Source organism: Stenella coeruleoalba, assembly GCF_951394435.1.
Source record: "Stenella coeruleoalba genome assembly, chromosome: 3".
Classification (NCBI taxonomy): Eukaryota; Metazoa; Chordata; class Mammalia; order Artiodactyla; family Delphinidae; genus Stenella; species Stenella coeruleoalba.
Genome location: NC_137148.1, coordinates 87,449,059 through 87,476,547, shown reverse-complemented (window position 1 = coordinate 87,476,547; position 27,489 = coordinate 87,449,059). Strand labels below are relative to the sequence as shown.

Here is a 27,489-nt window from a genome sequence, read left to right as displayed (position 1 = left end):
GCCTTATTTCATCTCCTTCGAGGCTTGGGAGCTGGGGAGTTGGGGCTGAGTTGTGTACACAGGTAAGACTAGTTACTAGTTCCCGAAGCGGTCCCTTCTTATTCCCCAACCAAGAAAGAAATCCATATGTTCTGTGGAGTATCCGAGCATTAGACTAAGATGGTTGGTGTCGTGGGGAACTGAAAGATCCCCTGCTTTACCCAGACTCACTAATTAGCACTAAGTAATTTTAATTGGCCTCAAGAAGCAGAGGAGAGTGTAAATCCACATAGGCCACACACAGGCAATTGCTATTCTTACCCGAGCAGTAATGTTACCTATTTGAGCACCTTCCGGGGTCAGGCACTGCGCTGGGTATTTTACAAATGGGTAACCTCCCACTCGAGGTAGGGAACCCATATGTTACTCAAATCCAAATACCCAGTACAGTGACTGCACTTAGTACATATTTATTGAATGGATTAACTCATTTATAATCTTTACGATAACTTCACAGGAGGAGTTCATGTTCCCGTTTAGCAGATGTAGAAAGTGAAGCTTGGCAATTTGCCCGAGTCCCTGCTTTAAATGCTCTCTTCCCTTGGCTTTCATGTCACTGTACTCTCTTGGTTTCCATCCTCCCCCTCCTTTACCCATTCCTCCTCTTCTCCCTGATCTCTTAGTTTTGGAGTACCTTCTTTTCTAAATTTACTCCATTGGAAATCTCATTGAACCCCATGGCTTGAAATACAGCTCCCTCATTTCTATTTCCAGCCCAGACGTCTCTCCCACACTCCAGACTTGTATCTGCAACTGCTGTTCAGCATCTCTCTTCTCAGTTTGGAGGTCTTTTAGATATTTCAATATCTCAACGTGCTGAATATTAAAGTCCGGATTCTCCTTCACCAGATCTACTTTGCGTGATGCCCTCCCCAACCCAGTGATGGCAACTCCACCCTTCCTGTGGCTCAGGCCAAAAACAATGACACCATCCCTGGCTCCTCTTCTCTTGTACCCTGTCCATCCTCTATCTTCACCCAGCCTCTGTAGTCAGTCCTCCAATCTCTTGCCTGATTTATTGTAACACCTGCTGTTCTCCCTGCATCTAGGTTTGTCCCCCTAATACTGCAGCTGGATCATGCCAGTTCTTTGCCCAAAATCCTACAACACACACCATTTCACTCAGAGTAAGAAAAAATTCAAAATCTTTGAACAGCCTGCAGTGCCCAACATGACCTACTACCCTCCCTTACCTGCTGGATCTCCTCTTTTTTAAATTCTCCCCTCATTCCTTCAACTCTACCCATCCTGTCTCCCACCTTTTTTCTAGCTGTTCCCTCTGCCTGAAGTATGCTTCCCCCAGAAATTCACAAGGCTAACTAACATAACTTAAATCCTTGTGCAGATCATACTTTCTCCATGAGGCCTCTAGGACAGTGCAGCTTAGTCAATGAGATAAATACACGAAGTGTATAGGAATTTTTAATGGCAGCTTGTCATTATTGTAACATCCGTGCATGGGGTCTCTTGAACAGGGTGCAGGGCAGCCCGGGTACTGTTGCTCTTGGGGGTGAGTCACGTGTGGTGTGAGCTTGCTCCCTAGTCACGCACAGTAGATCCATGCGCTGGCCTGCAACAGATTAGAACTTAAAAGCTACTTCCCTGTCTGTTCTAGAGAGCACATGAGCATTGAGGAGACTGTTCAGTGTTAAGCTGAGACGTCAGGCTGGGAAAGAATTCTCTCCATTGTCTCCAGCTGACCTGACAATTTCAAGCACCTACAGGTTTGTTTCTCCTTTCTTCTCTCATCTTATCCAGGACTTTTATTCTGTTTTCCCCCTAGAAGGTTGTATGGGATCCACTCAGTTAACTTGGAGAGAGAAGGGGGAGAGGTAGAGCTAGAGAGACAAAGAACACAGCTGCCGAGCTTGACAGCTGCTGCTTCTGTCACTAAAACTGGGAATTAACTGAATTGGAGAGGTTGGATAGAATTAGCAAGCTGTTGGATGGATCCGCTGGGAACTGGCTCCCTTCGAGCCGGTGGGGATGGGGATTTGGGGAGGAGGGCTGGGGTGGGAAGCTCCCTGAAGACCCCATGGGTGAGCACTCATCCTGGTTCAGCCGAAGCTGCAATCAGCTCCCCCCTGAGCTCAGTGGGATCAGTTTCCCCAGCTTTGCCCCCTGTCAGAATCATCACCTACCTTCCCCCACAGCAGACATTTTCCTCCTTGCCTTTCTATCACCTGTGGTAAAGTAGTTATCTTGATCAGGGAAGCATGAAGAGCTCTGACATTTTAATTATCATGTCTCCTTGAACAACAAGAATAAGAGGAAAAACAAATCCCCTAAGAGTTACCTGCTGGAGAGCTTTGCCAGGTCTTGTTTTACCCTACCTCTTGTTGTGTAGTTAAGCAGGTTCTGGGCTGGGAGTTACAGAAAGGGAGCTGAGGAAAATGCAAGGCCATGTGTGGCCTGCAGAGCAGAGCTGAGATGGAACCCAGGAGGCTGGGTGTGCAGTGGTGTGAAGAGCATAGCGCCATCTTGGCTCCCTTCCTGAGCTCTTGTGTGGATTATAAGCAATTTGCGTGATTTCTCTTTGCCTCTGTTTCCTAGTCTGAAAATGGGCCTAATACCAGTATCACTAGATGGATGTGAGGATTAAATGATGCACAAAATATACACAAGGCGCTCATACATGTAAGAGCTAGATGCCTCGTAAGTGCTCAAACAGTAGGCAGTGGTAGCAGGTACTTTTAGTGAGTTATGTTTATTTGGATTTTACCAATTTCTGGACACCTTTTACTCTCTCCCTCCCTCAGTGTGGTGGGCAGAATAAGGCTCTCCTTCTCCTCCCAAGAGGTCTACAGCCTAATCCCTGAAACCTGTGAATATTATGTTACACTGCAAAGGGAAATTAAGGTTGCAGCTGAAATTAAGATTGCTAATCAACGAGGGTCATCGAAAGTGGAAGAGGGAGGTAGAAGAGAAGGTCAGAGGGACACAGTGTGAGGACTCAACCCCCTCTGCTGGCTTTGAAAATGGAAGAGAGAGGTCATGGTGTAGCAAGGAACGCAGGCAGTCCCAAGAAGCTGGAAAAAGGCAGGAAAGGGATTCTTCCCTAGAGCTTCCAGAAGGCATGCAGTCCTGCCAACGCCTTGGTTTCAGCCCCATGAAACCCATTTCCAACTTCGGGCCTCCATAACCGTAAGATAATCACTCTGTGTTGTTTTCAGCCACTAGATTTGCGGTCATATGTTATAGCAGCAATAGGAAACTAAAACACATCTCACTCTGTCTGGTATTTATAGAGCTGCACGAAGGCCAGGTTCTTATTTGATAGTCACTGAGCGTTCAGCACATGCTCGCTGAGCTCCTGCTATGTATATAGCATTGTTCTAGGGTCTTAGGAAGAATGGAAGGAATGCAAGACTCTGTCTGCTAGGACTTACCATCTAATTAGAGAAAATAAACACGTACATATGAAATTTATGATACAAAGTGGATGAAGAACTATAGGAAAGAAGGGGGTGCTCACTATGGGGATATGGGTTTGAAGGTCTGGCTAGGATCTGGATATCTCACAGACTTGACATTCATATGAAAGAATGATGCATGTTCATGATGTACATATGAAAGAATGCAGCTGGTTTGACTTTCTGCCTTTATGAATGGTAGAGATAGACAATGGGTAGAAGTGAGAATGTGTCCTAACTGTATTTCTTCTTAGCTGTCAACCCTAAGATACATCACTTTATCCTCTTCATCTATGAAACGTGAAATATACCCAGAGGGATTTTGTATGGATTGAGCATGACATGACCTATGAAAGACTTTGTAAATTGTAAGCAATACATAAAAATAAGCTTTTTTCCTCTGATCTCTTTTGTAAAAGTTGGTAGCCTATATACCATCTTCAATAGTTAAGCATTAAAAACTAATGCAAGCAACTTTTGGCCTAATCCAGAGACTGTCAGATAAAGATTTAGGGGTGCTTTTGGAAAACGGTTAATTACAAATGAATAGCTCCTTTCCTATAGCCGGGCATCTCTGTAAACACCAGAAGAGGGCAGCTTCTGGAAGAGCACTTTTGGGAAGCAGGAACTATATTCAATATCCTGTAATAAACCACAGTGGAAAAGAATATGAAAAAGAATACACATATATATAAAAGTGAATATATATATAACTGAATTACTTTGCTGTACAACAGAAATTAACAAAACATCGTAAATCAACTCTACTTCAATAAAATAACATTTTTTAAAGAAGAAACCATTTGCTCGGGATCACAGGGTAAGAAATGCACAGCATATGGCAGGAAAAGGAAAGACATTCCTGATTCTGTCTAGTTATAAGAGACCGACTTCATGAATTCTGGGACTTCAGGATAGCATTCACTGTGCATAAAAGCTCTCTGGGGGTGCAAGGATGTATATGGTATAAGAGCAACAGGGTTGCTTTTGACAAGAAAGTACCCAGAAACCCCCAGGGACTTGACTCCAAGGCAGTGTCTAGTCTGACATTTGTTTCTAATTTTCTCTGGTCTGAGACCGGACAGCTCCACGGGCCAGCAGTCATCCTCGGACCTTCCCGGTGGTCCCAGCCCACCCCGCAAGGTCATCATGAGAAGCAAATGAGCTGAGGCTGCAGAAGAGCTTTGCAAACTGGAAAGCAGCATCTCTCAAAGCGTGATTCCAGACCAGCAGCAGTAGCATCACCTGTTAGAGATGCACATCCTCAGTTTCCACCCCACACCACCGAGTCAGGAACTCTGGCGGTGGGATCTAGCACTCTGTGTTTCAGCAAGCCCTCCAGGGGACGCTGATGCCTGCTGGTGGTTTTAGAGCCACCACTGTCCACTTATAGCATTAATTCTTTTCCATTGGGTGTCCTGGAACCTCTGCCTTGGAATATAGGACTCTTACCTCTGGGCTCCCAGTTAGGAGAACTAACAGTCCTGGTTTGTCTGGTATTGTCCCAGTTTTACCCGGAAAATCAGGTGCTTGGCCTCCCTAGAAATGACGTCTCCACGCTGTGTCTGTAGCACACCGCCCCCTCTCCTGCTGGCTGCGCCATCCACCCTCAGCACCACAACCCAAGGTCTGACCTTTACTGAGCCTGTTCTTGCCTACTGAATATCTTCCAGCCAGTGGAAGGCAAGAAATGGGCTTAGCATGAGGCAGAACTGATTCAGTGCCAGCTCCACCCATTTGTTTGTTCATTCGTTTCTTTCTTCTAAATTTATTTATTTAATTTTATTTTTGGCTGTGTTGGGTCTTCGTTGCTGCGTGCAGGCTTTCTCTAGTTGGGGCGAGCGGGGGGCTACTCTTCGCTGCAGTGCGCTGCCCTCTTATTGCGGTGGCTTCTCCTGTTGTAGAGCACGGGCTCTAGGCACACGGGCTTCAGTAGTTGCAGCATGAGGGCTCAGTAGTTGTGGCTCACGGGCTCTAGAGCGCAGGCTCAGTAGTTGTGGCGCACGGGCTTAGTGGCTCTGCGGCATGTGGGATCTTCCCGGACCGGGGCACGAACCCGTGTCCCCTGCATTGGCAGGCGGATTCTCAACCACTGCGCCACCAGAGAAGTCCCCATTTGTTTCTTTTTTTCTGTACTCATACAACAAACACTGGGCAAGATGTTAAGGGTACAGAAATTGAGAGCTTGGCAATTTACTTAACCAGCTGTGTCTGAGCTTTCCCCTCTGAAATTACAACAAAAATCCTAGCAACCTCTTCACAGGGCTGTGAGGATAAGAGAAACCATAGATAAAAAGCATGTAGCTCAGGTCTGGCACACTCAACAAATGCTTGCTCCTTTTCACATTATGTCTCTCCTCTCCGGTTCCTCCTGCTTTGTCACCACAGTCCAGCACTGATTATGTCACTCTGCAACCCAAAGAGCTCTCATTTATTTATACGAGTGCCCACTCCTCCACCCTGCTTGCCGGTCCTCCCTGTGGCTCAGACACACCCTATAAACTCACTGATCCTTAAATCCTCCTCCAATTTCTGTCTCCTCCTTTTGGAACACATCCCTTGCCTCATTTTTCCTGTGAAAACCTCCACAAAGCACTTTCAATGTCAATTACTGCACGAAGCCCTTCTTGATCTCCTTAAGTGAACAATGAATATAGCCCTTATCCTAGCCCATCTTCTATCTTTTCATGTTTTTGGAGAATACGTTATGCTTATTCCAGCATCCTTCCAGGACCTGGCGGAGAGTAGGGGCTACATACAAACCTTGGGGTGGCAAACACACTAAGCTGTCCTCTTCAGGTGACATGAAAAGCCCAATGGCAGAGAAGGGTACAGGGCCCTGTGAAAAGCGCAATGGCAGACACCAGGCTCGTCTTCAGAGGAGCAGGGAAGGCTCCTAGATGAGGGCGCCTAAGGCCGGGTAGAATTTTGCCAGGTGAAGGGTATTGGGTCACGTGTTCCATAAAGTCAGAGTCAACTCAAGTGCCTACAGCTGTGAGGAAGGTAACACAAGTGACTGCAACAGGCAAGGTGTGAGAAACGCTGCAGACAGAATGCGCACACTGTCTAAAAGTCTAAAGGGGGCAGGGCTCCAGCCCAGCATTTCCTGGTAGGAACGCGTGCTCTTTGTTGTCGGGTTGTCCACTTTTGTAAGAGGAGCCAGAACTTCTGCTTAGTTTCCCGCAACAGACGTCCTTTCCCAACCGCACCTCTGCCCCCATGGCTCCACTACCTGCTCCCTTGACACTGGTTATGGGGATTGGTGTGGTTCTCCACAGATTTCTCTAAAAGGATTTACTCCGATACCACAAGGAACTGGCGCATACAAGGGATTTCATTGCCAAGGGACTGTAAGCATCTCAGTTTTCCTTATTACTTGTGATAATGATATATTTATTTCTTGATTGTGGCAAACGATACGGTGGCTTTTGTGATCCTGGTATATGTACCGAGGAATAGGCATATTTAATTTAAATACCTAAATTTTAAGATGAAGATGAGGTTAGGCGAACTCTTTTCCAAGCAACACTGTGTTTTAAAAGGTGGTACTATTACTAAACTTAAAGATAGAACTATTGCTAAGATTTAATTTCTCAAATTTTCACCTTTAATCTTGCTTTGTTTCAAAAGTGACATTTTGGGAGAATTAAAACTTACTTTAAAATGTACCTTGCATGCACAAACATACACTCACAAACCTGTGTATGAAGAGATGATGGGGTCTATTTGCCTGAGATTAGTTTCTACTCTCTGTTATTTTGATTGGCTTGTCTTGCTATCCAAGGAAACAATCAACACCTTATGTTTATTAAGTGATTAAAATGACTCCGTAATAGAACTAGTACAATTTTCACCTTGATGGCTGTGAGTATTAATGTAATTTTTGAAAATTATGAAAATTTTTGTCAGAAAAATATTACAAAAGGATGTTTATCCCCATGAAAATTTTAGGCTATGTTGATTGAAATAGTCAGAAACCATGTAAGGCTTATAAAAATAAAAGAGTTGCTTTAAATTCTGATGTTTATTGTTTCCCGCTAAATTGCTTCTCTACAGAGAATGCTACTGACAAAAAGGTGAAGATAGGCCAAGAAGCACTGTGGAAATTTATAAAAGTCCAGAGTGATCCCCTTAATAGAAGGTATCCTCTATGTGTTCAGGATTTCTAAAGTGAATGAATCCAGTGTTGTATAAACGGCTCCCATGCAGTCTTTAGCTTCATAAGAATTTCCTCATAGCAAATAGTTTCAGATTATTTTAGTGAAATTGTCACTCATGAATCGAATTTGAACTAGTTAACTCCCAGGTAGAAAAAAAATGCAGGTTATTTTGAAGGACAGGGGAAAAAAACACCAAACCAGCTGTAAGCCACAATTACTTTCTCTAGTTTTGAAAGATTTTTCAGCTTTTTAAGAAAAGAGAATTAACATAAAGTATTTCCTGGGCATCTCTTAAGGCTGAAAACTGAAGAAAATTGAAATAATGGCCCCCGTGTTTGGCTTCCTTCCTCCATAACTGAAAACTCTTCCATATGTTTGCTGTCTCATCCCTCCTCACCCTCCACTCCATCTCTTTTTGATTTCCGGAATGGCTGATCTTGTTTTCCTGTTTCTCCGTTTCGGAGCTATTATTGGAGAACAGCAGGCTGTCCACGGGAATCGCCTCTCTGCTGAAGCAGAGTCTTTCTCCTTGTTTGGCATGTTGTGTCCTTGTGTCAGTGATGAGAACACTAGAATCTCAGGGGCTCCAACCACTTACAAGGGTACAACGTGCATTTTGTCATTCACATCCTGAGGTCTAAATCCCACTTCAGATTTCAAACGATTGAAAAAAAAAAGAAGCAGTTCTTTGGCTGTGGGTAGCAACAAATGTGGCTCTGTGCAGGAGCCGGGAGAAAGCACCAGACCTCAGCAGGGCCACTAATTACCGTTAGCAATAATGCATTGACCGTATGCTTCTTTGGGCTTAGAAAAATGGACATGCCATTCAGGCAACAGCTCAGACTTAGTTGAGTACAGGGAGGTGACCGTGCCTGAGCACCTGGCTCAAATTAGAGCTTGTTAAGGGGCATCTGGGAACCACATTGAATGGACTTGCCTCATACCAGGAATGATTTAATGCTGAGACCCATTTGAACCAGAACGGTGAAATTCTGAAATTTCACCCAGAATCAAGACATGCATTAGAATTTAAAACCCTATCAAACACACTATGTAAACTCCTTTGTGAGAGCAAAGACCATCCCTACAGCTTGACCTTCCCATTGCACTCTAGACTCAGGTGTAATTCATACATCTAAAAGCAAACTGTTTAAATGCTATACTCCAGCATTCTTCTGTACCTATGCCTACTAACTTTTCTAGTTAGTTGATTTTCTTTGCTCCATTGTGTTCACCTCTGCTCTTAGATTTGGTGTTCTCTTTCCTCTGTTTAAAACTGGGTTCTCGGGCTTCCCTGGTGGCTCAGTGGTTGAGAGTCCACCTGCCGATGTAGGGGACACGGGTTCGTGCCCCGGTCCGGGAAGATCCCACATGCCGGGGAGCGGCTGGGCCCGTGAGCCATGGCCACTGAGCCTGCGCGTCCGGAGCCTGTGCTCTGCAAAGGGAGAGGCCACAGCAGGGAGAGGCCACAGCAGGGAGAGGCCACAGCAGTGAGAGGCCCGCGTACCACCAAAAAAAAAAAAAAAAACTGGGTTCTCCTGGAATGATCTCGAGTCAGTCATTTCTACCTTAGTGAGAATTAGAGTGTATGTGTGAGTGTGTGTGTGTGTGTGTGTGTGTGTGTGTGTGTGTATGTATGCACGCATCACTTTTCTCATGTATTTCTGCTTATGTGCAATAAGTTTAGCCTGCAAAGGTAAACTTTAATGATAAGAAGGTCTAACATTTGAACAAGACTGGAGCGAACTTTGATGAGTCATCAGCATTTTAGTTCTCTCCCCGCAGCCATTCTCAGTGAGGGGACTGACATCTTCTTCTCTTGGTGCAATAGCCTTGAGTGGCCAGTCATTAGTGTGAAGGCTCTCCTGCTATTTCCAGCTAAACATTTAGAAGTTCTATTTCTTACATCCTCCATAGAAATCCTCTTCCCTGCAATGTACAAGTTAGGTAACTTATGCTCTTCAAAAGCACAGAATAAAACTTAAAGAGGCCTGAAGGTCAAGGAGCTAAAATTCACAAACTTCTTCACCTGCCTTTGTAACATGTGGGTTGCCATGGTGATGGGAGGATGGGACTTAGGAAAAGATGAGATGCTATAAAGCTTTTTGTGAATATGTCCTCCTCTGAGTCCAGCCTAGACCAAGAAATTGCTTGATTCTCATTATGTGATGAAGGGTAAACACACCTGGATTCTTTGTCTTATCACCTGTGCCTTCTCCATGCTTCCCTGAGACCTTAATAGGAGCAGCAGTACTAGAAGATGGTGTTTCTGCAGTTTGCATTTTGAGTCTTATTTTTAACTGTGGAATGAAAGACTGTTGGAATTTCAGGCCTCATCAAGAGTGTGGATGATTTTGGTAAGGGTCATGGAAGAGAGCGTGTGCTTGAGGTTGTTTTGTAAAATGGGTAAGGTAGACCTTTTTGCTCCATCCTCAGGATCCATAACAAGAGGAGAGGGGAAAGAATGAGTCTTTCCTTGCATTTTCCTAATAAATTCAGAAATAAGGCCTTTTGAAATATTTCTCATTGACTAAGCACTCTCAGTTGAGGGCCACATACCTCTTATGTAAAGAAAGGTGGTGAGAGCCTCAAGTCACCATGTCTTTGAACACTTGTTTACAGACACTCTAGGTTTACAAGGGAAACTAAGCAGATGCACATGTTTCATGACTAGAGAAAATTGGTCCCACGGCCTCCATGGAGCCCCTGGCCCTGGAGAGCTGGGCAGGGGGGTTGCCCAAGGCCAGTGGCTCAAGTCTGTCACTTAGAACTTCTTACTAGTGTTGCCCCTCCAATTCTTACTAGTCAGAAGGCAAGAAAAGGCAGAAAATGGTAGATACGAAAGCAAGAGAGAGCAGTCTTCCCCCTAAAGACTAGAGCATGTGGCCTCTGCCACCCACTCCATGGGTCCTAGTACCTGAAGCCCTCCTTGGACCCACTGGGCTCTCTACAGGAGAGAAGCAGTCTTCCCACAAGCTGGAAGAGGCCTGGTTTCATTCATCACACCACTGTGTGAGAGGGGACAGAGCCACTGAGGAAGAGAGACAAACATGCCCATAGAGAAAATCTAAAGAGGGTATTTGTTTAGACAGAAGAGCTTTAAACTTCTTCGTCTGCTTGAGTGTCCCACAGTCCGAGACTAATGGCCCCGTAGTTTCTGTGGTCTTGACCCATAGCCCTGTTCTTCCTCCTTCTCTTCCTCAGAACTCCCCCTGGACTAGGGCCATTTCATAAACCCCGATGCTTACATGGTCTAAGCAAGTAATGTCAACATGTGAAAGAGGCCAAGTAGGGACTGCGGGGAATTGAAGGACACAATGGGAATAGTTACTCAATTCCAGGTGATGGTTGCCATAAGAAAATGTATTGCCAACTTCCTGATTTTTTTGTTGTTTTGTTTGTTTTTGTTTTTGTTTTTTTTGTGGTACGCGGGCCTCTTACTGTTGTGGCCTCTCCCGTTGCGGAGCACAGGCTCCGGACGCGCAGGCTCAGTGGCCATGGCTCACGGGCCCAGCCACTCCGCGGCATGTGGGATCTTCCTGGACCGGGGCACGAACCCGTGTCCCCTGCATTGGCAGGCAGACTCTCAACCACTGCGCTACCAGGGCAGCCTAACTTCCTGATTTTTTAAATGAAGCTAACTGGGAATTCAGATTTTTATGTGAATCTCTTGTTCTTAGAATGCTAGTTCAGTTTTTACAGAAACAAAAAGCTTTATACCAGATGTAGCCTGTGGATGCCAGTTACCATCTTCACCCCGAGGCTTAGACATTAAAACAACATTTTCCAAGATTAATCATAACGAGTGTTATATGAAAAAGCATGTTTGGGAAATTCAAGATAGAGTGAGTCACTCACACATGGTGAAGGCCATGCAGTAGCTTATACTTTAGGACGCTCAAACATAAGAGGAGGACAGTCTCAAAAGAATATGTCTCGAATCCAATTGTTTCTTCCTACCTTCCTACCTTGGTCCAAGCCATCATCATCTCTTCCTTGCATCACTGCAGTAACCTCCAAAAGCATCTGCCTGTGTCTATAACTGCCCCTTATCTTAACACTGCAATCAGAGACATCATTTCAAAACATGTCAGATCATGTCCTTCCTCTGCTCAAAACACTGCAATGGCTCCCATTTCACTTGGACTAAAAGCCAAAGCCCTTACAAGGGTCTACAAGGTCCTTGGTGCTCTGGCCCCATTCTTCTCTGACCTAATTTGCTACTATTCTCTCCTTTGCTCATTCTGCTCATGTACCTCCCAACGTTGGGCTTTTACACTGGCTGTTGCCACTACCTTAAATACTCTTCCCCCTAATATCCATATACCCCCTTTAATGAAGAAGCTTGCCCTGACTAGTCAATTTAAAATTGTCATTCACTTCCAGCCCTGGCATTCCCTATCCCTTTTACTCTGTTTTACTTTTTCTTTCCATCCATAGCACACGTCCCTTCCATCATAATATATAATTTACTTGTTATGAATATTGTTTATTGATTATCTTCTCCCACTGGAATGTAAGCTCCATGAGGGCAGAAATGTTTGTTCTGTTCACTGATATATTTCTGGTACGTAGCCACAAAGTACAGTAGGAGCACTCACTGTATCTTTGTTGTGACTTAATGAATGAACAGAATTATGCATGGAAACCTATCTCTGCAGAAGCCCCAGTGTCCTAACAGGCTGTAATTCTGTAAAGGATAACCGGCGCAGCCCGAGTCCTGTTTTGTGGCTGGATTGAATCTGGAGATTCAGTGGCTTATAATGTGTCAGCGATCACTCAGAATGAGTGTTGAGAGAAAACCACAGGCTCCTTGAGTTTTGCTTTCGTGAAGGTGCTACGAGAGCACACAAGCCTGGAAGTTGTCTGTCTGAAACAGCATATAAGGGGCAGAGTCCCACACTTCCCCTGCCTCTCTGAGTTCTGGTCTGAGATGACGTCTCCTTGGCAAAGACGTAGTCCCCACAGCCCTGACTAATGTTCCATTAAGACCTTGAGGCAGCGAAACCATTTCTCCCTGGAGCTCGGATTGAGCCCTGGCAGAGAGACAGACCATCCATCCCTGTGTGCTGGCAACTGGCCTCTTCTCAACATCTGTTCCTTTCATTTTTCCTGTTACCACACACACACCGATTAATTTTTAACTCCATTAACTCATGCTTCCTGCCACACCACCCACCATCCTCGCTCTCTTCTCAGTGATCTTCCTTCAGACCCACTCACAGGAGAGGGCGTGTTCTCAAGACATGATCCCAAGTGAACCTGACTGAGAGAGTTGATGTATCAGTGAAATCTTATTTCAACCTTAGCCCCACACACGTTTTAAATGAAAACTGCACACAGCACAAGACACTACATAGCTTACTGTCAGGACTTTTAATTTGAAAACACAAATTGCTTACCATGCAGGGAGGTCCTAATCCTGTCAAAAACTCCCTTTCCATCACCTACAGCTTAGTTCTACCTAGAGGAAACCTGGGTTTGATGACTTCTCAGGGGAGAGCCTGAAAGCCAGCCAGAGGCTACAAAGCTCAGAAAGGAGTTTGCAAGGAGTGACCTCTGAGAACTATGGACAGTCCTTAGTTACCTTGACAGATGAGGCTCAAGAGGACAGCTTTCAGCCTCTGGAGCTCCTGAGAATTAGGAAAGGAACCAGATTGAATCACTTTAGTGGCCTAATGGGAGAAAGGCTCAAGAGCTTCAAGGTTGGCCTGGGTTGTGTCTTCCAGCTGGGCTGGTCTCACATTCTCCCCAGTTTTGATCACATTTAATCCTTCCTCCAGGGCTTTGCTCACTTTATGCTTCCATCTTCCAACCCAGTTCCATCCATCTTAAAAGCCAGTCATATTCTCCCTCTTTCGTGGACCCTTCCTGGCTACCCTAGTCCAATAAATCCAACACCTGGAGATTGCCTTCAACCTCTAATCCCCTTGACACGCAGTTTGGCATTCCATTGCTTTGGGTTATTTCCTATATATCGATTCTTTCTCCTTCTCCCTTATCAAGTAATATTCTCCATAATTCAATGCTGTTGCCATAATACTAAAGTGAGGACCTCAGAGAGGCCCAGGCTAACCAGGATAGCGTGACATAAAGGAATTGTGGGTGGTTCCCATGTGGAGAATAACGATATCCACGTTGGAGACATGTACCCCAAGGGTTTCACAAGATGATCCACTCAAGTAAAGGAAGACAGTATTAGAACTTCTATTTACATTTACTTTTCAGTTTCATCCTCTTAAGATTTTTATTGAGAGTACAATTGTTATCATACATGTATTATATTAGTACAGTAGTATAGGTGCATGTAATTTATAATTAATACACATAAATTGGAGGGGAGAGACCAAAGTTATTTTAGAAGTAGGTGTGCAGTCAAAAAATCTTTGAGAGTACTGGCATAGAAGTGCAAACAGAAAAATAACTACCTTGATCTGTCCACATATTTCTGAATACAATGAAAGAGATAATCTGACTTTAAAAGGAACCAGTCTGATGCAGCATCATAAAGTGTAACCCCAAACCATTGACATTTCTTGCTATGATAAGTGCTGTGACTTTTTTTTTTAATCTTTATTGGAGTATAAAAGCTTCACAACACTGTGTTAGTTTCTTTTGTACAACAAAATGAATCAGCTATACGCATACATATAACCCCATATCCTCTCTCTCTTCAGCCTCCCTCCCACCCTCCCTATCCCACCTTTCTAGGTCATTGCAAAGCACTGAGCTGATCTCCATGTGCTATGCTGCTGCTTCCCACTAGCTAACTATTTTACATAGGGTAGTGTATATATGTCGATTCTACTGTCACTTTGCCCCAGCTTCCCCCTACCCACCCCCCCCCACCCTGTGTGCTCAAGTCCATTCCCTATGTCTATGTCTTTATTCCTGTCCTGCCACTAGGTGCATCAGTACCTTTTTTTTTTTTTTAGATTCCATATATATGTGTTGGAATACGGTATTTATTTTTCTCTTTCTGACTTACTTCACTCTGTATGAGAGACTCTAGGTCCATCCACCTCACTACAAATAACTCAATTTCATTTCTTTTTATGGCTGAGTAATATTCCATTCTATATATGTACCACATCTTCTTTATCCACTCATCTGTCGATGGACACTTAGGGTGCTTCCATGTCCTGGCTATTGTAAATAGTGCTGCAGTGAACATTGGGGTACATGTCTCTTTTTGAATTATAGTTTTCTGAGGGTATATGCCCAGTAGTGGGATTGCTGGGTCATATGGTAGTTCTATTTTTAGTTTTTTAAGGAACTTCCATACTATTTTCCATAGTGGTTTTATGAATTTACATTCCCACCAACAGTGCAGGAGGGTTCCCTTTTCTCCACACCCTTTCCAGCATTTATTTTCTCTAGATTTTTTGATAATGGCCATTCTGACCAGTGTGAGGTGATACCTCATTGTAGTTTTGATTTGCATTTCTCTAATAATTAGTGATGTTGAGCATCTTTTCATGTGCCTCTTGGCCATCTGTATGTCTCCTTTGGTGAAATGTCTGTTTAGGTCTTCCACGCATTTTGTAATTGAATTGTTTGTTTTTTTGATATTGAACTCCATGAGCTATTTGCATGTTTTGGAGATTAATCCTTTGTCCGTGGTTTCACTTGCAAATATTTTCTCCCATTCTGAGGGTTGTCTTTTTGTCTTGTTTATGGTTTCCTTTGCTGTGTAAAAGCTTTTAAGTTTCATTAGGTCCCATTTGTTTAGTTTTGTTTTTATTTCCATTACTCTAGGAGGTGGGTCAAAAAAGATCTTGCTGTGATTTATGTCAAAGAGTGTTCTGCCTATGTTTTCCTCTAAGAGTTTTATAGTGCCTGGCCTTACATTTAGGTCTTTAATGCATTTTGCATTTATTTTTGTGTATGGTGTTAGGGAGTGTTCTAATTTCTTTCTTTTACATGTACCTGTCCAGTTTTCCCAGCACCACTTATTGAAGAGACTGTCTTTTCTCCATTGTATATCCTTGCCTCCTTTGTCATAGATAAGTTGACCATAGGTGCGTGGGTTTACCTCTGGGCTTTCTGTCCTGTACCATTGATCTATATTTCTATTTTTGTGCCAGTACCATACTGTCTTGATTACTGTAGCTTTGTAGTATAGTCTGAAGTCAGGGAGCCTGATTACTCCAGCTCCGCTTTTCTTTCTCAAGATTGCTTTGGCTATTCGGGGTCTTTTGTGTTTCCATACGAACTGTAAACTTTTTTGTTCTACTTCTGTGAAGACTGCCATTGGTAGTTTGATAGGGATTGCATTGATTCTGTCAATTGCTTTGGGTAGTATAGTCTTTTTCACAATATTGATTCTTCCAATCCCAGAGCATGGTATATTTCTCCATCTGTTTATGTCATCTTTGACTTCTTTCATCAGTGTTTTACAGTTTTCTGAGTACAAGTCTTTCACCTCCTTGGGTAGGTTTTTTCCTAGGTATTTTATTCTTTTTGTTGTGATGGTAAATGGGATTGTTTCCTTAATTTCTCTTTCAGATTTTTTGTTGTTAGTGTAGAGGAATGCCAGAGATTTCTGTGCATTAATTTTGTATCCTGCAACCTTACCAAATTCATTGATTAGTTCTAGTAGTTTTCTCATGGCATCTTTAGGATTTTCTATGTATAGTATCATGCCATCTGCAAACAGTGACTGTTTTACTTCTTCTTTTCAGATTTGGATTCCTTTATTGCTTTTTCTTCTCTGGTTGCTGTGGCTAGGAGTTCCAAAACTATGTTGAATAAGAGTGGCGAGAGTGGACATCCTTGTCTTGTTCCTGATCTTAGCGGAAATGCTTTCAGTTTTTCACCATTGAGAAGGATGCTGGCCGTGTGTTTGTCATATATGGCCTTCATTATGTTGAGGTAAGTTCCCTCTATGCCTACTTTCTGGAGGGTTTTTATCATAAATGGGTGTTGGATTTTGTCAAAACCTTTTTCTGCGTCTATTGAGATGATCATATGGTTTTTATTCCTTAATTTGTTAATGTGGTGTATCACATTGATTGATTTGTGTATATTGAAGAATCCTTGCATCTTTGGGATAAATTCCACTTGATCATGGTGTATGATCCTATTAATATGTTGTTGGATTCTGTTTGCTAGTATTTTGTTGAGGATTTTTACATCTATGTTCATCAGTGATATTGGTCTATAATTTTCCTTTTTTGTGATATCTTTTTCTGGTTTTGGTATCAGGGTGATGGTGGCTTCATAGAATGAATTTGGGAGTGTTCCTCCCTCTGCAATTTTTTTGGAAGAGTTTCAGAAGGATTGGTGTTAGCTCTTCTCTAAATGTTTGATAGAATTCACCTGTGAAGCCATCTGGTCCTGGGCTTTTGTTTGGTGGAAGATTTTTAATTACAGTTTCAATTTCATTTCCTGTGGTAGGTCTGTTTATATTTTCTAGTTCTTCTTGGTTCAGTCTTGGAAAATTGTACATTTCCAAGAATTTGTCCATTTCTTCATGGCTGTCCATTTTATTGGCATAAATTGTTTGTAGTAGTCTCCTATAATCCTTTGTATTTCTGTGGTGTCAGTTGTGATTTCTACTTTTGCATTTCGGATTTTATTGATTTGTGTCCTCTCCCTTCTTTTCTTGATGAATCTGGCTAAGGATTTATCAATTTTGTTTATCTTCTCAAAGAACTAGCTTTTAGTTTTATTGATTTTTGCTATTGTTTTCTTTGTTTCTATTTCATTTATTTCTGCTCTGATCTTTATGATTTCTTTCCTTCTACTAACTTTGGGTTTTCTTTGTTCTTCTTTCTCTGGTTGCTTTAGGTGTAGGATTAGATTGTTTATTTGAGATTTTTCCTGTTTCTTGAGGTGAGATTGAATTGCTATAAACTTCCCTTTTAGAACTGCTTTTGCTGCGTTCCATAGATTTTGGGTCCTTGTGTTTTTGCTGTTATTTGTTTCTATGTATCTTTTTAATTTCTTCTTTGATTTCTTCAGTGATCTCTTGGTTATTTAGCAGTGCACTGTTTAGCTTCCATGTATTTGTTGTTTTTACATTTTTTTTCCTGTAATTGATATCTAGTCTCATAGCGTTGTGGTTGGAAAAGATACCTGATACGATTTCAATTTTCTTAAATTTATCAAGGCTTGATTTGTGACCCAAGATATGGTCTATCCTGGAGAATGTTCCATGAGCACTTGAGAAGAAAGGGTATTCTGTTGTTTTGGATGGAATGTCCTATAAATATCAATCAAGTCCATCTTGTTTAATGTGTCATTTAAAGCTTGTGTTTCCTTATTTATTTTCATTTTTGGATGATCTGTCCATTGGTGAAAGTGGGGTATTAAAGTCCCTTACTATTATTGTGTTACTGTTGATTTCCCCTTTTATGGCTGTTAGCATTTGCCTTGTGTATTGAGGTGCTCCTATGTTGGGTGCATAAATATTTACAATTGTTATGTCTCTTCTTGGATTGATCCCTTGATCCTTATGTAGTTTCCTTCTTTGTCTCTTGTAGTAGTCTTTATTTTAAAGTCTATTTTGTTTGATATGAGAATTGCTACTCCAGCTTTCTTTTTATTTCCATTTGCATGGAATATCTATTTCCATCCCCTCACTTTCAGTCTGTATGTGTCCCTAGGTCTGAAGTGGGTCTCTTGTAGACAGCACATATATGGGTCTTCTTTTTGTATCCATTCAACCAGTCTGTGTCATTTGGTTGGGGCATTTCTTTTTGTTTAACATCTTTATTGGAGTATAATTGCTTTACAATGATGTGTTAGTTTCTGCTTTATAACAAAGTGAATCAGTTATACATGTACATATATTCCCATATCTCTTCCCTCTTGCATCTCCCTCCCTCCCACCCTCCCTATCCCACCCCTGTAGGTGGTCACAAACCACTGAGCTGATCTCCCTGTGCTATGCGGCTGCTTCCCACTAGCTATCTATTTTACGTTTGGTAGTGTATATATGTCCATGCCACTCTCTCACTTCGTCACAGCTTACTCTCCCCCTCCCCATATCTTCAAGTCCATTCTCTACTAGGTCTGTGTCTTTATTCCCATCTTACCCCTAGGTTCTTCATGACCTTTTTTTTTTTTCCTTAGAGTCCATATATATGTGTTAGCATATGGTATTTGTTTTTCTCTTTCTGACTTACTTCACTCTGTATGACAGACTCTAGGTCCATCCACCTCACTACAAATATCTCAATTCCTTTTCTGTTTATGGCTGAGTAATATTCCATTGTATATATGTGCCACATCTTCTTTATCCATTCATCCGATGATGGACACTTAGGTTGCTTCCATGTCCTGGCTATTGTAAATAGAGCTGCAATGAACATTTTGGTACATGACTCTTTTTGAATTATGTTTTTCTCAGGGTATATGCCCAGTAGTGGGATTGCTGGGTCATATGGTAGCTCTATTTGTAGTTTTTTAAGGAACCTCCATACTGTTCTCCATAGTGGCTATATCAGTTTACATTGGTTGGGGCATTTAATCCATTTACATTCAAGGTTATTATCAATATGTATGTTCCTATTACTATTTTCTTAATTTTTTTGGGTTTCTTTTTGTGAGTCTTTTTTCCCTTGTGTTTCCTGCCTAGAGAAGTTTTTTTACCCTTTGTAATAAAGCTGGTTCAGTGGTGCTGAATTCTGTTAGCTTTTGCTTGTCTGAAGAGCTTCTGATTTCTCTGTCCAATCTGAATGAGATCCTTGATGGGTAGAGTAATTTTGGCTGTAGGTTTTTCTCTTTCATCCCTTTTAGTATATCCTGCCACTCCCTTCTTGCCTGCAGAGTTTCTGCTGAAAAATAAGCTGATAACCTTATGGGGATTCCCTTGTCTGTTATTTTTTGTTTTTCCCTTGCTGCCTTTATTTTGGCTGTGTTGGGTCTTTGTTACTCTGTGTGGACTTTTCTCTGGTTGCGGTGAGTGGGGGCTACTCTTTGTTGCAGTGCACAGGCTTCTCATTGTGGTGGCTTCTCTTGTTGTGGAGCACAGGCTCTAGGTGCATGGGATTTAGTAGTTGTGGCACATGGGCTCAGTAGTTGTGGCACATGGGCCTAGTTGCTCCATGGCAACTTCTTCCGGACCAGGGATTGAACCCCTGTCCCCTGCATTGGCAGGCTGATTCTTTACCACTGTGCCACCAGGGAAGACCCTCCCTCGCTGCTTTTTTTTTTTTTTTGAGGTACGCAGGCCTCTCACTGTTGTGGCCTCTCCCATTGCAGAGCACAGCCTCCAGATGCGCAGGCTCAGTGGCCATGGCTCACGGGCCTAGCCGCTCCGCGGCATGTGGGATCTTCCTGGACCGGGGCACGAACCCATGTCCCCTGCATCGGCAGGCAGACTCTCAATCACTGCGCCACCAGGGAAGCCCCCTTGCTGCTTTTAATATTTTTTCTTTGAATTTAATTTTTGTTAGTTTGATTAATATGTGTCTTGGTGTGTTTCTCCTATGGTTTATCCCATTTGGGACTCTCTGTGCTTCCTAGACTTGGGTGACTATTCCCTTTCCCATATTCAGGAATTTTTCCAGTATAATCTCTTCAAATATCTTCTCAGATCCTTTCTTTTTCTCTTCTTCTTCTGGGACCTCTATAATTTACTGTTGGTGTGTTTAGTGTTGTCCCAGAGGTCTCTGAGATTGTCTTCAATTCTTTTCATTCTTTTTTCTTTATTCTGCTCCTCAGCAGCTATTTCCACAATTTTGTCTTCCAGCTCAATTATTCATTCTTCCGCCTCAGTTATTCTGTTATTGATTCCTTCTATTGTATTTTTCATTTCAGTTATTGTGTTGTTCATCTCTGTTTGTTCATTCTTTAGTTCTTCTAGATCTTTGTTAAACGTCTCTCATATTTTTTCAATCCATGCCACCATTCTATTTCTGAGATTCTGGATCATCTTTACTGTCATTACTCTGAATGCTTTTTCAGGTAGGTTTCCTATTTCCCCTTCATTTATTTGGTCTTGTAGGTTTTTACCTTGCTCCTTCATCTGTGACATATTTTTTTTGCTGCCTCTTTTTTTTTTTCTTTTTTTATGAGTGGGGTTGTGTTCCTGTCTTACTGGTTGTTTGGCCTGAGGCTTCCAACACTGGAGTTTGTAGGCTGTTGGGTAGAGCTGGGTCTTGGTGCTGAGATGAGGACCTCTGGGAGACCTCACTCCGATGAATATTCCCTGGGTTCTGAGGTTCTCTGTTAGTGCAGTGATTTGGACTCAGAGCTCCCACTGCAAGAGCTTTGGCCCGACCCCTGGCTCATGAACCAAGATCTCACAAGCTGCTCAGGGCAGCAAAAAAAAAGGACAATAACAAAGTGAAAAATAAAATTAGACTAGGAAAGTAACAGCTATGTTAGAAAAAATATAAAACTAAAAACATAGATGAAACAACAACCGGAAGGTAAAGCAGAGCTACAGTAGTAAAAAAGAGGAGGAGGAAAAAAAAAGGAGGAAAAGGCCCTGGCTGTGGAGGCTGGGGCCTAAGCAGGAGTGAGGTTTGGGTGGTGGGAGGGGCCTATACTTAGGACCCACAGGCCTGGAAAAGGCCCAGGAGGTGTGGGAGGTGGGCTTAGGTTCAAGAGAACAGAAGGGGCCCAGATGTGCCTCCCACCTCTGGTCTCAGAGGGCAGGGGACCCCACTTGGGAGCCCAGCAGGCTTCCTGGGCTCAGGTGGGTGGGGTAAACACCCTCCATTCCTCTCTTGCTCCTCTGGTCCTGGAAGGCCCCTCCTGCCTGCCTCTCCTGAATCTCCCAGGCCTGCCTCCTACGCCCCCAGGACCAACCCAGCCTGGAGGGGACCTCTAAGGGTGTAGGACCTGGCCCGAGAGCTGGGCAGACTTCCCCAGCTGATTGGGCAGGAGAAACGCTGGACCTGTTCCCCCAACCCCGATCTGAGCCCCTGAGGGTCCCTCCAGGTGTGGGAACCCCTCCCCCCTCTCAGCCACCCCTCAGGGGCACCAGTCCTATCTGATCTCCACTTCTCCTCCCCCCTTAGTACCCCCACGTCCTACTGGTTCACTTGGGGGTTCTTCCCATCTCCTTGGGCTCGTCGGGGTCCCCCACCAGCATCTGGCAGGTGCCCCAGTTGTGGGGAGCTGCGAACTCTGCCCAGGGCTATGACTTTTTAGGAATCTTCCCTTTTAAAAGCGCTTGGTTCTGAGATTTCCAAATATTGCAATTTATTGATGTTTATGAGTTGTGGGACCAGGAATAGTATTAATCTCTGAATAAGGGTAATCAATGAGTTGAAACTGGATAGATCCTCTCAAGTCTTTAATTGCTAAATGCTGCTTTCTGGCCATGAAGATGGGGATAAAAGGAGAGAACCGAGTGATTGCCAGGAGACAAATGTTACTGATTACATTTTACAAATTTCATGTAATCTGATTATGCAGTAAAGGGTTAACTAGCAGGCCTGGGTTGTTCAAATCTTTCCTATCCCAAAGAAAGGACTGGCCCTTCTCTGGCTTCTGGGAGATAACCTCTAAATCCTCAGAATATCCTACTTGATAAGAGTGACTTTGCATAGCTAGGGCCTTGGGTCACCCCAGAGAGTTTATGTTAATGATGTGATTGATGGTGGCAGCCTTGGGCCACACTCCATCAGTTTGTCCTTGGGCTGGAGCCTGAGCCTGAGTGACTATGGTCAGCCCTGTGGGTACTCCATGCCTACATTACCAACCTGCAACAGCAGCCCTGGACACCAAGGCTCAGATGAGCTTCCCTGGTTGGCAGTACTCTGTGCATATTGCTCCACGTCATTGCTGGGAGGATTAAGCATTGTCTGGAGATTCCAACTGAGAGAGGATAACTGGAAGCTTATGTCTGCACTGTACTCCTTTTCCTGATTTTAATGTGTATCTGTTCACTGTAATAAGCTATAACCATAAGTAAAACAGCTTTTCTGAGTTCTGAGTCCTTTTAATGAAGAATCGTAGGGTGGTCTTGGAGAACTCCAGCACAGTGATGAGCATATCCATGATGTGGATCATGATCTATCATCTGATTCATTGCATGGAGGAGGAACGTGAAGCTTGAAGAGGTGGAAGTGACTTGCGCAAGGTTGCACAGCCAGAAAATAACAGAGCCAAGGACCCAAATCCAGGACTGTTTGAAACTAAAACTTGTACTCAAATTTCCTGCAATCAAATATCAGCTCTGCCACTTACTAGCTGTGTGACTTTGTCCAAATTACTTAACATTTCTGTGCCTTCAGTTGCTTCCTCTGTACAGCAGGGATGATGAAAATAGCCTCAAAGGGCAGTTACAGTGAGGATTTAATGGATGGTGCATGTACAGATATTTAGAAGAACGCCTGGCATATGGTAAACACTTAGCAGTTATCAATTTATGTAATTATGAGGATGAAAGTGGTACTTAAGACTATATTTATTCTAAACTGAAGAAATAGGCCACTAGCTACATAGATATGTGTGTATGTGTGTGTGCATGCACATATGTATACATACATTATCAGCTATTCCCAAATCTCATCCCTGCTGCTTCTCCATTTTTTTCATGTGTTGTTGGTCCAGGTGGATCCTATCAAACTGAAGAGAAACCTTGGGTTCTGTGCTTTTTCTCTCTCCTCTTAGATGTACCTTCCATTGCCAGTGACAGCCATCTTTGCCTTAGGCTGAAGTTGATGCTGATTGCAGAGTGGAGAGACAGAAAGAATCTCACTTCTTGATGATGTTCTTGAGCTGCTGAATTCTTGCATGCTGCCCTACTTTTAGATTTCCTGCTAGAAGAGATCATGTGTTTCATTACCATTTAGTCACTTTGAGTTAGGAATTTTTTTGTTTGTTTGCAACTTATAACTCAAAGCATCTTAACAAGTACAACCCAACCCGCTTTATTTTCAACTTTAGAAAGTCTAAAGACAAAGAGACCTTTGTTTCCTTCAGTTAACTAGAATTCTTCAGAGGCAGGAACGAGGAAACCAATTAAAACTTACTGGACCGCCAAAGGGTTACATTGGTTCACATAACGGAAAATTCATGACATAGAGTGAACATCATTGTGTGGTTTGATGGGGGCTCTGGCTCCACTTCTCTGTTTTCCCAGCTCTATCTCTGTGTGTCAGCTTCATCCTCAGGCTGGCCTTGTAAGATAACTAAGTGCTAGTTCTGTGTGTTGCCCTTCCAGAAGCTATTTTTCCACCTCCTTGGAACCTGCACACTAGGTGGAACCCTACTTTTGTTTTATGTGTAGAGATTCCCTGATTCAGGGAACATGGGTCCACGGTCTGCATTAGATGTCAGTGTTTAACCCAGTCATGGTTCTGAGGTGTCTGAGAATGATACTTATTCATCCCTGATGGGAGGAGGGCCGGAAGGCACGTGAGGAGAAATAATGCCAGGTGCCTTTTGCCACTTTACCCCCTGCCGCTGAATATGAATGCGTGAGGATGGAGCTGCTGCAGTGATGAGGCCAAGTGGATATTCCCTCAAAACCATTGAACTAATGCCAGCAACCTTGCATCTCTGATCCGCTTGTTCTTTAACTGTAACAGACTACTCCAATCAGGTGTTTTGGATACTTTTAGCTGAAAGCATTCTTGACTAACCCAGCAACAGCCATGGTTACATGCTTCCTTGTTCATATCCAAGGAGAGAGAACCTGCTACAAACTCCACCCACTTAATAAAAGTCCTAAAGTTCATTCTGATTGAACCATCCATGCACCACTATGGCCCAGAATGACCTACCCCTGATTGCCTTGGTCCAAAATGGAATCAATCTCTCCCAAGCCGAAAATCAGAGGTGTGATGGTTTGGAGAAAATAACCACAGTGTTCACCACACACCTCAAATCACAGAGGCAAATATTATAAGCCCTGTGGTGGATGGAGATGTACCGCTCAAATGTCTCTTCAAGAGGACTTTCTGTGATACATGTATTCAGGTGACAGCCTCCAGCAGTGGCACCTGTGGACCCACCTGGACGTTCCTGCTGAAGCAGGGGTGTTAGATTCAGGCCACTCCTGCTCACTGTGGGACTCCTCTACCGTCAGTCTTGCTCTTCGGCTCCGTGTGGGCCAGTACTGAAACAGAACAGCTCTGTACTGTGAGGCTCCTTCTATAGGATCTTCTGTCCCTGTCTCCTGTCACAGTGGCCAGACCTGCATGTGGGTCTGATGACTCCTCCTGTCATCAGACACCTCCTCCTGCTGCTTCTTCCTCTTCCTCTTCCTCTCCATAGGCATTTCCTCCAATAAATCTCTTGCACATCCAATTCTTTTATTGCATCTGTTCCTCCCAGGCCAAACTGACACAAGCATCTACTGGACAGGTGAGTGCCGCACACATTTGAACCCATCATTGCCCCAAGAGTAAGTGCCTCTCTCCTGAGAGTGAGTGCATCCTGGGGGCCCTATTTGCCTCTCTGGTCCTAGCCTGGTGACAAAGTAAATATTTTAGGCTTTGCAAGCTGTACAGTCTGTGTCTTAACTACTCAACGCTGCCACAGAGCAAAAGCAGCCACAGACAATATATAAACATGTGGGCATGACCATGTTCCAATAAGACTTTATTGACAAAAAACAGGCAGCATCCCAATTGCTGACTCCTGATACAGAGGATTGATTTGAGGTAAAGAGAAAGTAAAGAGTCAGCTAAAGCAGAGAAATAATGATGGGCTGACAATAGTAGAGAAAATGAAATGAAGGGGAAAGTTTTCACTTTCTTCGTATTATAAAGTTAATACATGTTAATATTTAAAAAGTAAAATTTATAGAAAAATGCAAGGAAAAAAATAAGCCAGAAAACCATGGCCATTTTTTTCCTGTGTATTTCCTTTCATTAATTTTCTACTATTTTTCTGGTAATTTTCTATAACATCCAGTAATATTGCCAAATTCTCTATAGTTGTATGTTATTTTTATTCAATATTATTATGTCATTAGTATGTCCCAGTACCATTAAAAAATATTTTAAAGGGGCTTCCCTGGTGGCGCAGCGGCTGAGAGTCCGCCTGCCGATGCAGGGGACACGTGTTCGTGCCCCGGTCCGGGAGGATCCCACATGCCGCGGAGCGTCTGGGCCCGTGAGCCATGGCCGCTGAGCCTGCGCGTCCGGAGCCTGTGCTCCGCAGCGGGAGAGGCCACAACAGTGAGAGGCCCGCGTACCGCAAAAACAAAAACACAAAAGAAAACCAAAAAATATATATATATATATATTTTAAAGAATTATTTCTGATGGCTGTACAGTATTCTACTGTATATTCTGTAATTTATTTCTTTATTCTTTAATTGATTTAAGATTGATTTCAGTATCTTGATGGAAAGGGAATTGGGATATTAACTTGATACAACCTGTTTTCATTTTAAAAACATTTATTTATTTATTTATTTATTTATTTATTTATTTCTATATGCGGGCCTCTCACTGTTGGGCCCGCTCCCATTGCGGAGCACAGGCTCCAGACACGCAGGCTCAGTGGTCATGGCTCACGGGCCCAAACGCTCCGCGGCACGTGGGATCCTCCCGGACCGGGGCACGAACACGTGTCCCCTGTATCGGCAGGCGGACTCTCAACCACTGCGCCACCAGGGAAGCCCTAAAAACATATATTTTTGAATGATTTCATGGTTTCCAATATTTGAGAAAAGTTTGAGAATTCATGGCATTTTTAGAAAGTCACAGTACATACCAGCATTTCAAAAACCCTGAGAATTCTGTAGTAAAGAGGTGAAAACGCCTTCCCTTGTTTTAACCCAGAAGTTCCCAAATACACTGGCTCATTAAATCTTACCTCCCTTTATTTTGGCTGAAGAACTACAATAACCTGCAGGACTCTGATACTTCAAGAAACACACTTTGGAAAAACCTGCTACAGGGTTTTTCCAGAGCAAAATGAAACTAGAAGGAAAACGCTATCAGCAGAATGCAGTTCTATTAAAAGTACAAATGACCTGGTGGCTTTAATAGGTAAACCTTCCAGAATATAATCAATGAATGTGAATATAATACACTTATTTTGTTTTTATTATTTCTAAAGAAACTTTTTACTGAAATTAGGGAGGGAATTAAAACTATGTCAAATGGAGGTGATAGATAGCTACTGAACTGAGGCAAGAAGTGAATGTGTTAATCCTGCTACAATCACAGTCTCAAAGTAAATGAAAGAGAACTCATCAGTTTAAGAGTTATAGGTTTCTTTAGTTAGAAAGGAATGATAAATGATGAGAATCGGTGGGATAATTTCAGCATGGAACATAACAGCTGAATATTATTTATATTTTATTATATATCAAGGATATTGCAGTGTTAAAATTTCATCTCAAAATATAAATCTAAAGACATATTAATCTGCACCTGTATTTCTGAAATAGTGAAATCCTCAGATGAAATTGGCACTCTGCTCATTTGTCAGTTCATTGATACTCTTGTCATTTTGTGGAAACAGAGAAAAGGAAAGAACATTTTCTATTTTCCAAGGAGTTCTGCTGCAGTTTTTTCATCAACTTACATTAGCAAGAACCAGTTGAATATTCTTTCGTCGGGTGTAGTGAGTTCAGCAGCCATCTGTGAAAGGAAATTACTATTTTATAGCCAATGACAAAAATTAAGTTTGCCTTCTAAACAGAGGGAGGCCGCAAAACACCTTCAGAGCCATTACAAGAGGGCAAGCTCCAGACTATATCCTATTTTTAAAACTTTTCAGACTGTCATATTAGAAGGGCGAGTAGGGTTTTATAAAGAGTCTGAGTTAAATGTCATAAGTTTTACAAATGGCACCAAAAAGCTCATATAACATCTTAATTTCTTAAACTAGTCACCTTTACCATAAAAAACTCAAAAGGAAACAAACAAAATTAGAGAATTACTTAGTCTTAACTCATATAGACGTTGTTCTTGCCCTGTATTATTAGACAGGAAATGATGAACGAGAAA

General features: G+C 42.8%; 1 protein-coding gene across 1 annotated transcript in view; it reads left to right on the top strand.

The window, feature by feature from the left end:
- Window positions 1–1,746: 1,746 nt before the first annotated feature.
- Window positions 1,747–27,489, top strand: part of EFNA5 (ephrin A5) — a gene marked incomplete at its 3' end in the record, with an annotated part of 398,115 nt that continues 372,372 nt past the window's right edge. The window contains exon 1 of the mRNA XM_079917682.1: window positions 1,747–1,763. The remainder of the gene's footprint in view (window positions 1,764–27,489) is intronic.